General features: G+C 39.0%; 1 protein-coding gene across 1 annotated transcript in view; it reads right to left on the reverse strand.

Moving 5' to 3' along the window:
* Positions 1-4,671, reverse strand: part of Tenm3 (teneurin transmembrane protein 3) — a 2,620,641-nt gene extending 2,615,970 nt beyond the window's left edge. The window contains exon 1 of the mRNA XM_036166440.1: positions 4,321-4,671. The gene's annotated coding sequence lies outside the window, so the exon portion shown is untranslated. The remainder of the gene's footprint in view (positions 1-4,320) is intronic.
* Between the last annotated feature and the right edge of the window lie 5,770 nt (positions 4,672-10,441).

The following is a 10,441-nucleotide window of genomic DNA, read 5'->3' on the forward strand; positions in this document are numbered from 1 at the left end:
CTAAATACTTCCTTTTCACTAATTTGATATCAAAAGTTTTTCCATTAATGAATTTTAAATAATGATTCTTCAAATATAGAACATAGCTTTAGCTTGCTATTAAAAAAAAAGTTTCCTGGTTGTTTCTAATTTTTTTGTCTCTACATTACATTATGAGTCATGTAATAAGATTTTTACAAATAACATTAGAAAATTTATTTTATTTGACATATTTGGCAGGACATAAGATCATATATCTATGGATAAATGCCTACAAATATATAGGTAGAACTACACAATCACCCACAGAAAAAAATCCTTGAGGATCCTGGGACTTCAAAGATAATTTTGAAAGATCAGTGAAATAAAATGTATCATAACATACTAAATAGGTCAAAGTGTATTTGTATTAGAAATCTATAGATAAATGTATAAGCATAAATATTTGCAAATAAGATATTCACATTGACATATGAAAATAGATGTACATGCATATAATTGTATGGAAAATTAAGTAGTAGACTTTTACACAAGAAAATATACATTGAAATATTTTCTTAAACTTAAAAGTACCTGTGACAACTATATGATGACCTTAAATATTTAATTATACTAATGATAAAATTTGGAAATAGTTGGAGTAAATCTTGGGATCTATCATTTCTGCTAAGATTTCTATTTCAAGATATATTTGTAATTTGCAAATTTCTGCTTATTTCTAGTGTAATTTTATTTTGATATCACAGTGTTTTTCTAATATACATCTCTGAAATGTTTTTAAAGAAATAATAGGGTTCACATGCCTCTGAAATATTCACACTCCATATTTATGTGCATTTTCTGAATATTGTAAGTGAAAGCCATGCCCACTTGGAATTTATGCCACAGATAACTCCAACAGGAAAGGGATGAGGCAGAAATGAAAGATAAAAGGTTCCAACTTCTGCTTCCTCTTCACCGACTGATGAAGTTCTTTTACCTCCTTGAGGAAAATGTAATGGAGAGGACCCAGACACCGTTGCCTTTTCACAATCTTTCAATCTCCCTCTGTGTTTATGAAAAATTAATTCAGTTTAAATAATTTTATTTCTAAGCTCACTAGCTACCTTCTGTGTTGCTTGAAGATATTTACTTCATATGGCTAAGGTGGGCTGGAGCTGTGAAGAAATGGAATGACAATGGAACTAATACATAAAATGAATCAAAGCGAATTTCCAAGTCACACTTGGTGATTCCCCTGGTTCAACCATCATCCTCAAGTTTGCTTGAGTATTTCTAAAATACTAATTTTAGAAAGGATTTAACAGATGTCCGTGTATGATATTGTTTTTCAAATAAAAATTAAAAAAATTAAGCTATTTCCCAAATTTCTTTCAGTGTAGCTCTAGGTTATTGTAAGTGTCCCAGAACAAGCTAACTACATATGTGTTTTGTGTATTCTATATGTATACCCATATCCAGAATGTGTGCATTTAGTAATCCACTACCTTTCCCATAAACATGAAGTTAACTTCTGTTGTGTTACTACTCTATGAAGAAGGTACTAAGAAATGACTTCTCAAAAACTTGTGAAACATCATCTACTTACAAGATGATTGTGGGATCAGTTTTATCAAAAATTCCACTAATAGTAAAGATGCAGATAAACATAGGGGCATCCGGCTTTCTTGGAAGATAATCATGAAAATAATAAAAATTGTATATGGCCATCAAACCTATTTAACTAAACGAATGCTGTGTTGCTAGCTGACTTTAAAATTTCCAGTAAGAGTTACCATATTTAAGTAATTTAACAGGTTTAGTAATTATCAGAAATTAAATTTTCAGCACCTTTCTCTGGAGTCCCCAGGTTCTTTGCTGTGTGAGAGGCATAAACACGATAGTTTGTTTAAAAATATCTATAATCATTGTAGCTGTGTAGTGAGAACCGGGATAAAATTAGATTCTTCACGAAGCTAGCCACATTATTAATTGAATTCCAAGCCCTCTTGATACTGTGTGAATCTATCAGAAATAGAGTTTCAAGAATGCACAGTTAGGGGCTGTTCAACTATCTGATGACTTAGAACACAATTACATGTATTTTAAGACACACATGCACGAGGGGAAAGTACAATGTAATTCAAATGATTGCTTGTACTAATTTTCCAAAGGTGTCACGCCTATCTCTGTGTTCTTTAAAATATTTTATATGAATCTGTAACATTTTAATTACCAAATTATGATACTAATAAGACTAAATTGGTATTGTTCAGACTGCTTAGACAAATGCTGTACCACATTGTAGTCTACAGGAAAACCTAGGGACTAGAAAGATACTTCCTGTAGTGGCGTTGATTAAAAATAAGATCTAACATTGGGTACAATGGCTCTTGATGCAACTTAAGCCTTTTCTGCTCTACCTGTAAAATGGGTAGTGCATTTATCTCTCAACTGTATAATTATTTTCTCAGATGCATCACTTGGGATAAAGTTTTAAAATATATGTAGGAAGGCAGATACCTCTCCAAAATATTATTGCTATCATAATTATTGGCATAAAGACACTAAACAGTTACTTTGGGATAGATACACTTGCTGTCTTATTTGAAGACTTTTAGGGTCTAAATTCTATATAAATGTTTTTATAACTATTTCAGAGAATATAATTTTATATAATTCTAGAAAAACAGGAACATTTATTCTAAAAAATCACTTCAAAGTTCTGTTAAATTTATTCAACTATTTTGGGGAATAACTATGCTTCTCCATCCTAAGTTTACAAAACAAAAATGTGTTGCATTCAACCTGATAGTGTTTACTTACTTTCAGATACAAGTTTACACACACATGCACACGTGTACACACACACACACACACACACACACACACACACACACTGTCATTAAAACTATTGCACATTGGCTTTACTCACGCCATGGCAAAAAAAAAAAATACATTGTTTTTAATGGAGCTCTTTTTCACCATAATCTATCACCATGGATGTAGCTGATAGTTTTATGTGAACAGATCCAAGTGTACTTTAATTTATAAAAAGAAACTCATTAGAGATGTTTTATGAAAGTTAAAAAGTGCTTACAAGAACTGAAATTTTGAGAGTTATACTTTAGTCATGTTTCAGTTCATATGCTATTTTTTTCAAAGATAACAGAAAATTCAGTGTTGCTGATAAAGCAAACTCCACACACATTTTTTTCCCATCAACGTGATTAAATCGGTATAAATGAGCGTTAGATTTGTTTTAGTACCGTTTTCCATTGCTCCATCTGCTGGATGTGACTGCATCTCCAGCAGCAAGCCGGGATCCCTCAAACTAACGTGAATTAATTCAGCAGGTGGCTTCAAAAGGCTCGAGAACGTTGCTTGTGAAACTTATAATGACTTTTACATTCTTTTTGTTCAATTTGAATGGAAGGGGAAAGGAAATGGGGCAAAACAGACTGTAATCTCAGGGAAGATATAGTTTGCAGTAGGTGAAGTATTAAAGGCAAGAGATGGGCTTCTCTGCTGGTTTGAACACTATTCTCACCATTCTGTTTTTATTGGTATTTATATGACAGGTCCTAAAGCCTTCCTCCTAACCCAGAAATGGAAATCATACGCAAAATAACTTTTTGAAACATTTAAAGGGGACATCCAGGAAACATAAATATCACAAAAGGCAATCGTGACTCTCAACAGAATTGACCAACTTATAGGGTATCCTTTGCTTACTGACCCCGCAGCGTCTATCCAGGCGGCTCTTGGGTAGCACTCTTGGACAAGGCAGCCCCAGTTTTTCCGCCTTCTCCCAGTCACAGACCGGACAACATGCAGCTGCTGCTCTACCAGCCAAACCTCTTTTGCGGCCACCACCGCTGCTGCCGCTGCTTCAAAGCCTTGGCTGCTGCTGCTGCTGCTGCTGCTGCTGCTAAGAAAGGGTTACTCCTCCCTGGGAGTCAAGTGGCTGCAAACTTCCCCTGTTTTACATGTACGTTTTCCTGCAAACTTGTAAGCCTTTTCCTGCAAAAGGGCCAAGGAAACCCTTGACAAGCATCACAGTCAATAGCATCATAACCGACACCCCCAGAAGGTAAGACCTGCGATTCTATCCGAAAGGCAATCTTCATCCAGATGGAAAGCACCTCTTCCAGCATCAGCTGCCCCCCCACCTCCCTGCTCGGTTCCTATCAGCAAATTTACCCGTGCCGTGCGAGCAGTCGCCACTGCCAGCAGCGGGTGTGAAGGTGGAGGTAAAGTTTGACTAATGGTGGCCACCCCTGGCAGGGAAAGGATCTAGGCATCTACCTACCCACGAGGGCTGGGCGACAGGAGATGCCTGTAGGAAAAAGTGTCACGTACCTTTCTCCGGTTGTCGGGCTCCAAGCTCAGGACCCCGTGAGTCTGCGATGTGGCGGGGCGAGCGTCCAGCCCTGGCCGCGGGCTCCCTTCCGGGGTGACCAGAGCCGCCTCCGCCGCTGCGCCCGGGCGCGGGGCCGAGCCGCCCGCGACGCGCCAAGGGCGCCGGGCACTGCCAGTCACTTGGCCCAGAGAAGTTGGGCAGAGCCTCCGTGGCGAGCCTCGGCCACCCGGGAGAGCAACACGTTTAGTTTGAACTTTCCAGCTCCAGTCCCAGCGAATACACACTCAACGCACACACACGCGCGCTCCGAGAGCCTGTCACAGGCGAGCGGACTGGCACCGGTGGCTCTCTGGCCGCGTCTTTCTCTCTCCCTCGCTCTTATTGGCGCGGAGGTTATTGTTTTATTTATTTATTTCCTCCTCTTGGCTCCATCCCCCGCCCCTCATCTCCCGCCCTGCCTTTTCCTCCTCCCCCTCCTCCCCCTTAAGTGTCTCTGAGCCCAGCGGTGGCTGTCGCTCCAGCTGCGGCGGTGCGGGCTTGCCGGCTGCTCCCCCCGCGTGGGGGCGCGGGGACCCAGGCGCCCTGAGAGGGCGGGGCACCAACTGGGAGAGGACACCCAGGGGGCTCTGCTTGCTGTGGAGGAGGCGACGAGTGTCGGTGGAGGTGAGGGGACTTCTCTTCGGATTCCCCGGGACAGTGCTGCGTGCTGCTCCACCACCCTCGAAGAGCGAGAAGCTGGTGATTGCTGCGCAGAGACTCTCCGCCCTGGCGGTGGATGCGCTTGAACCGCGGCTGCCTCTTGTGAGTGCAGATGCACGGGCTCCAGCACCCCGCCAGAGAAGGGGCTGGGTGTCCAGCGGCTGGGTTGCCAGCCTCCTCCTCCAGGGCTTCTCCAAACCCCAGAGGGACGCTCCCGTTCCCAAAAGGGAGTTTAACCTCCGGCAATACCAGTTGTCATTTTTGTAAATGGTGGTTCAAGTGTATGTTAGGCTTCCTCACTCCCCTGCCTGCGTCTCCTCCTACTCTCGGGAAAGGTGCCTTCCACCCTCAGGTGCAGCACCCATCGCTGGGGCGACGGGCTTGGGACTCCTACCTTCCACTCCAAACCGACCTACAAGATCTGATCCGGAGTGCAATGTCTTTGGGCTACCGTTGGCCTCCAAACTGTGCTCTTAAATGGCAATTGACCGCAGGTGCCACGGTTTTTCAGTCACAACCTAACCTTTTCCCAAACCTGCGGAAGAGATGATGACCTTAGAGGCAGCCGCCCACCCCCACCCTCTACAGTCTGAAAGCTATTCTCCACCAAGAAGCCCATTTTTGGCTTGAGGAAATCCTTCCATTCCCATGGAATACTCCACTGCCTGGCTACTTTTCCGGCAAAAATCTTTACAGGGTTCGCAAAAAGAGAAGGGAGGAGGGATCAAAATGAAATAAATCTAGGCCACACCATGATAAATAAGCAGTCAGTAGTAAACTAGACACCATCCCAAAGGATGAGATGCAAATTTTGCCTCCCGGATTTGGAAGCGGGATTCTTTTCCTCAGCGTTTTGCCCTCCGAAGCTTTAGCATTTTTTTAAAAATAAATACTCTTGTAAAAGCACCCGTTTAATACTAGAGTGCTTACAATGTTTTGTATAATATGTATATATTCTAACCTATGTGTGTATTTGTTTTATATTATGCCCAGTTATTTCTCCCAACTTTCTGGTAATTTCTGGTTAGATATTTATTCATTGGTTGTTTTCAATATTTGCTTAGAATTTCCCTATTAATGTACAGATACCCCTTAAGGACCTAGGGTTTTTTTTTTTTTTCTACTTTACAATCTCATTGACATCCCAAGTAAGCCCCCCAGAGGTCAGCTGAGGAACAGGTGGAGACTGGTGTGGGAGAAGGAAAAGAAATCTCCTTTCAGCATCCTACAGATGCTCTCTTCCCTCATTTGCAAAGTAGTGTGACCATGTCTGCACTTCCAGGTCCTTCCTCACTGAGGAAGCACCAGCTGTTTGGGAAAGGGGAACACAGATAGTTAATATCTTTCTACTAAATGGTATATCACACAGATATCATCAAGAAAGCACAGTTGCAGTGCCTCAGTGCTCCTGAGTGATGAACATGAACGATTGCCATTTTCTGAGACCATGTCTTCCATAACATAGTGATATCTTTACTCGAAAGATTAGCATGGACCATATACAATTGTAAGTCCCCCAAATTGGAACAGCATACATTTGCTATGTGATCAAAAGATAATCAGACTCTTAACATGTTAGATGGCTAACGGACTATGGGGTTAGAATTTTAGGTACAGGTTTATATGAATCTATATCTGAAAGTATTCATATAATTATATAGATATAAAAATTAGATAGGTACTATAGACTGATGGATAGATAGATAGATAGGCAGGCAGACAGACAGACAGACAGACAGACAGATAGATAGATAGATAGGCAGACAGACAGATATATAGGTAGGTAGGTAGATAGATAGATAGATAGATAGATAGATAGATAGATAGATAGACAGATAGACAGATAGATAGATATACAGATAGATAGATAGATAGATAGATAGATAGATAGATAGACAGATAGATAGACAGATAGATAGACAGATAGATAGATAGATAGATATGGATAGGATGGGAAGAGTTGGAGGTCAGTGGCTCCTCTCCTGTGTTTATCCTAGACTCATACCCACATTTCCTAGACTGCAGCTGTAATGGTTTTCTCTTTTCCCCATGTGAATTTTATCTTTAATCACATTTACCCTCAGTGTGCTTCTACTCAGCAATATCCCAAAAGACAGATGTTTATTGGGAGCTGAATTACACATAATGTTGCTATAATAACCTCGAAAACATATTTGTCACTGAAAATCATGTTAACTGGAAAAGAAATTTGATAGTTATTATTTTCTTATCTTGAAAAGTGAATGGTACCCATGAATATTAGCACTGACCATGGTGGTACACACATCTGTAATCTCAGGACTAAAGTCAGCAAATAATCACAAAGTCTGGACTAGTATGGACTATATATGGAAAATTCATTCAAAAAAATCTACCCCTGCACGTCATCAATGATTGTGTTTATGACTGTTCACACAGTCTGATTTAAGTACATTTTTAAAATGTGCCATGTGTGAACTACTATCACAAATACATAAAGAATACAGCATTTTATTGGTTGAGATTCATTGTATTTATTAAACACTACAGGATATTAAAGACTAGTTTAATGTATTGAGAGGGAATTTTGAGAAACTCCAAAATTTGCTCTTAAAAAAAGAGTATACAGTTGCACAACTTCACCAACGAGGTTAAGCTTATTTAATAATATTCAGTTCCTATTTTCTTGGCAAAAAAAATCCATCTTGGCATATCCATCAAGAAATGGAAAAATAATAAGAGAGAAGGAAGTTTTGTTAAGAAGCAGAAAGCATGGAGAGACAGAAATGTAGATGGATACATCATGTCTGCTGAGAACATCAACATGCTCAGAATGCTGATTCTTAGCATTCTACATGATATATCAAGTTTAAGGCGTTTGTCTACAGATTTGTACTGTTGTGTCTATGTTGTCAAAACTAAGTCAGACAAACAACAGGGAAAGCAGGCAATCCTCATTTCCAAGTCAAGCAATTCTACCGTCTTAAATTTTAAATACGAGATATCATGAGTTATAATTTCATTTAGTTAAAAATTTAACCATTTAAAAAAATACTAAAGGTATCACCACTTACCTTGAATCACTAGTTCTTAAACAGTGACCTATTTATTTGCATGTAGATGTACATTCACATTGTAAACTTCTAGCCTTACTTGCTGTATGTGTAATTATCTAGTTTATACATGTAGAAACTAGAGGTCAAATATAAAAGGAAATATGCTGACTACTGTGCTAGACACAGCAATTACTGTATTTTGGGGCTAAGGGTTACCTTTTGTATGTTAAAAAATGACTATGCAAATCACTTACAAATATAAACTTAATATTTAGCATGTTTTATCGCCTCGTTTTCTTAAGCCCCTCCCCTTTTTTAAACTTCATTGCAAACTTCCCTATTACAATGTATATTTTGTGACATCCTTGCAAATTATGTAGCAAAGACAACCTATCCTCTACTCCTGTGCACATTTCACCTTATGCTGTACTAACTACCACCACCACCAGTTTGGGTTTTTTTTTCCCCCTTCCTTCAGTTTTATTAAGTCTTGAATGATTTTGGGGCACAGTCCAGAGAGATTTTCAATAAGTTTTTCAATTATATTTTCCAGGGAGCCCAAAAGAAGGGCAGTCTTTTTGCTGTTAAGATATCCAAGAAAGTTTCCAGAGAGATCTGTGTGGGTGTGAAAACAGAAATCCTTGTGCCAAATGTGGCTTTTCTCAATACTGTGGACAGGAGTTCTGGAATGAAATCCTCCAAAGACTTCATGGTGTCTATATAGTTTACACTCAACAGTTTCTCCCTTCCTTCCAATTTCACAAGCTGAGCTCATTTGATTCTGTATTAAATTTTATTCCTTTTGCACCATTATAAATGCTAATTCATCTGTTTAGATGACACCCACTTTCTTCATCTCTCCAGCTAGAGTCCTTCATCGTCTTCAGTCTCTGCACAGTCACATGGTTTGATGGCAAACACCTCTTTGTTTGATTTTGAATCATCCTTATTCTAAGGACTATATTTTCCCAACAGAGTACAGAACAACTTGTAACTGCATGCGTCTGAGACACATACGGAATAAATTTTCTATAGCATTAGGATTTAAATCCCATGGGGAGGATTTTCAATACATTGTTCAGTTGTAGTGGCTGAACATACAGTAGTTACCCCAAAGTGAATATAGTTCTATGGAAAATGTCAATCAACACAATTTGTAGAGGTCATGCAAGAAATAGTGGACATTGAACAATTATATTATGATATGATTAATAAAATACAACAGTATTTTTAATAAAATTATAGTTTTTATCACTAATATTAAAAGTCCTGATGTTTTTAACTTATTTTGTCATTTCTATAAAAACAACACACATTGCTTTATTATAAACCTTGAATTTATTCTCTGCATATGTTTTGATAATTAGAACTCATAAAATTAAAAATTCACAGCATGTTGGCATCCTAGAGCAGTAAGGCTTTATTCATCATTAATTTACAACTGTTTTGGTTTAGAATTTAAATGTTTTTTAAAAGAAAAAAATTCATCTACATTCTAAATTAATCATTGACTACTTAGTTTAAAGTTGATAATGACAGGTAAAATTACTCTTATACAGAATGTTTGCATTAGAGAGGGAAAGTAATTTAAATCATAATCAGTAAATAGCATACATGACGTTTGTATACTTAATTTTTCATTATATAATATTTGTGATATGAGACTAATTCAGATAGCACTTTTAATTTCAGAAGGGTCTAGGAAAGATTGAATATGTAGAAAGTGAGAAAATAGATAGGAATGAAATGTACCTTTTAAATCCAATATGTTACCTTTGTTTCCCATTTTATTTGAAATAGATTGTTCTCTCATGTAATATATCCTGATTATAGTTTACCCCCCCTTCTTAGCTTACTACGACCAGTTCCTCACCAAACTACCTCTTCTCCAGATCTACTCCCTTTCTTTCTTGTTTTGTTTTGTTTTGAGAAAAATCTTTGAACCAAGTCTTTTTTTTTCTTTTTCTTTTTTGTTATTAAAAGATTTTCTATTCATTTTTCATTCCAACCACAGATTCCCCTCTCCTCTCTCCTCCTGTCCCTACCCAGCCTCCCCTCCCAACCCATCCCCTCCATTCCCATCTCCTCCAAGGCAAGGTCTCCCATGCAGAGTCAGCAGAGTCTGGTACATTCAGTTGAGGCAGGTCCAGGCCCATCCTCCCTGTATCCAGGCTGAGCAAAGTGTCCCACCATAGGTGCTAGGCTACAAAAAGCCAGCTCATGCACCAGGGACAGGTCCTGATCCCACTGCCTGGGGATCCCCTAAACAGTTCAAGCTAAACAACTGTCTTGCTTATCCAGAGAGCCTAGTCCAGTACCATGGGTACCATGGGGGCTCCTCATCTATTGGTCCACAGTTCATGCGTTTCCACTGGTTTGGCTGGTG

Source organism: Onychomys torridus, chromosome 17, assembly GCF_903995425.1.
Source record: "Onychomys torridus chromosome 17, mOncTor1.1, whole genome shotgun sequence".
Classification (NCBI taxonomy): Eukaryota; Metazoa; Chordata; class Mammalia; order Rodentia; family Cricetidae; genus Onychomys; species Onychomys torridus.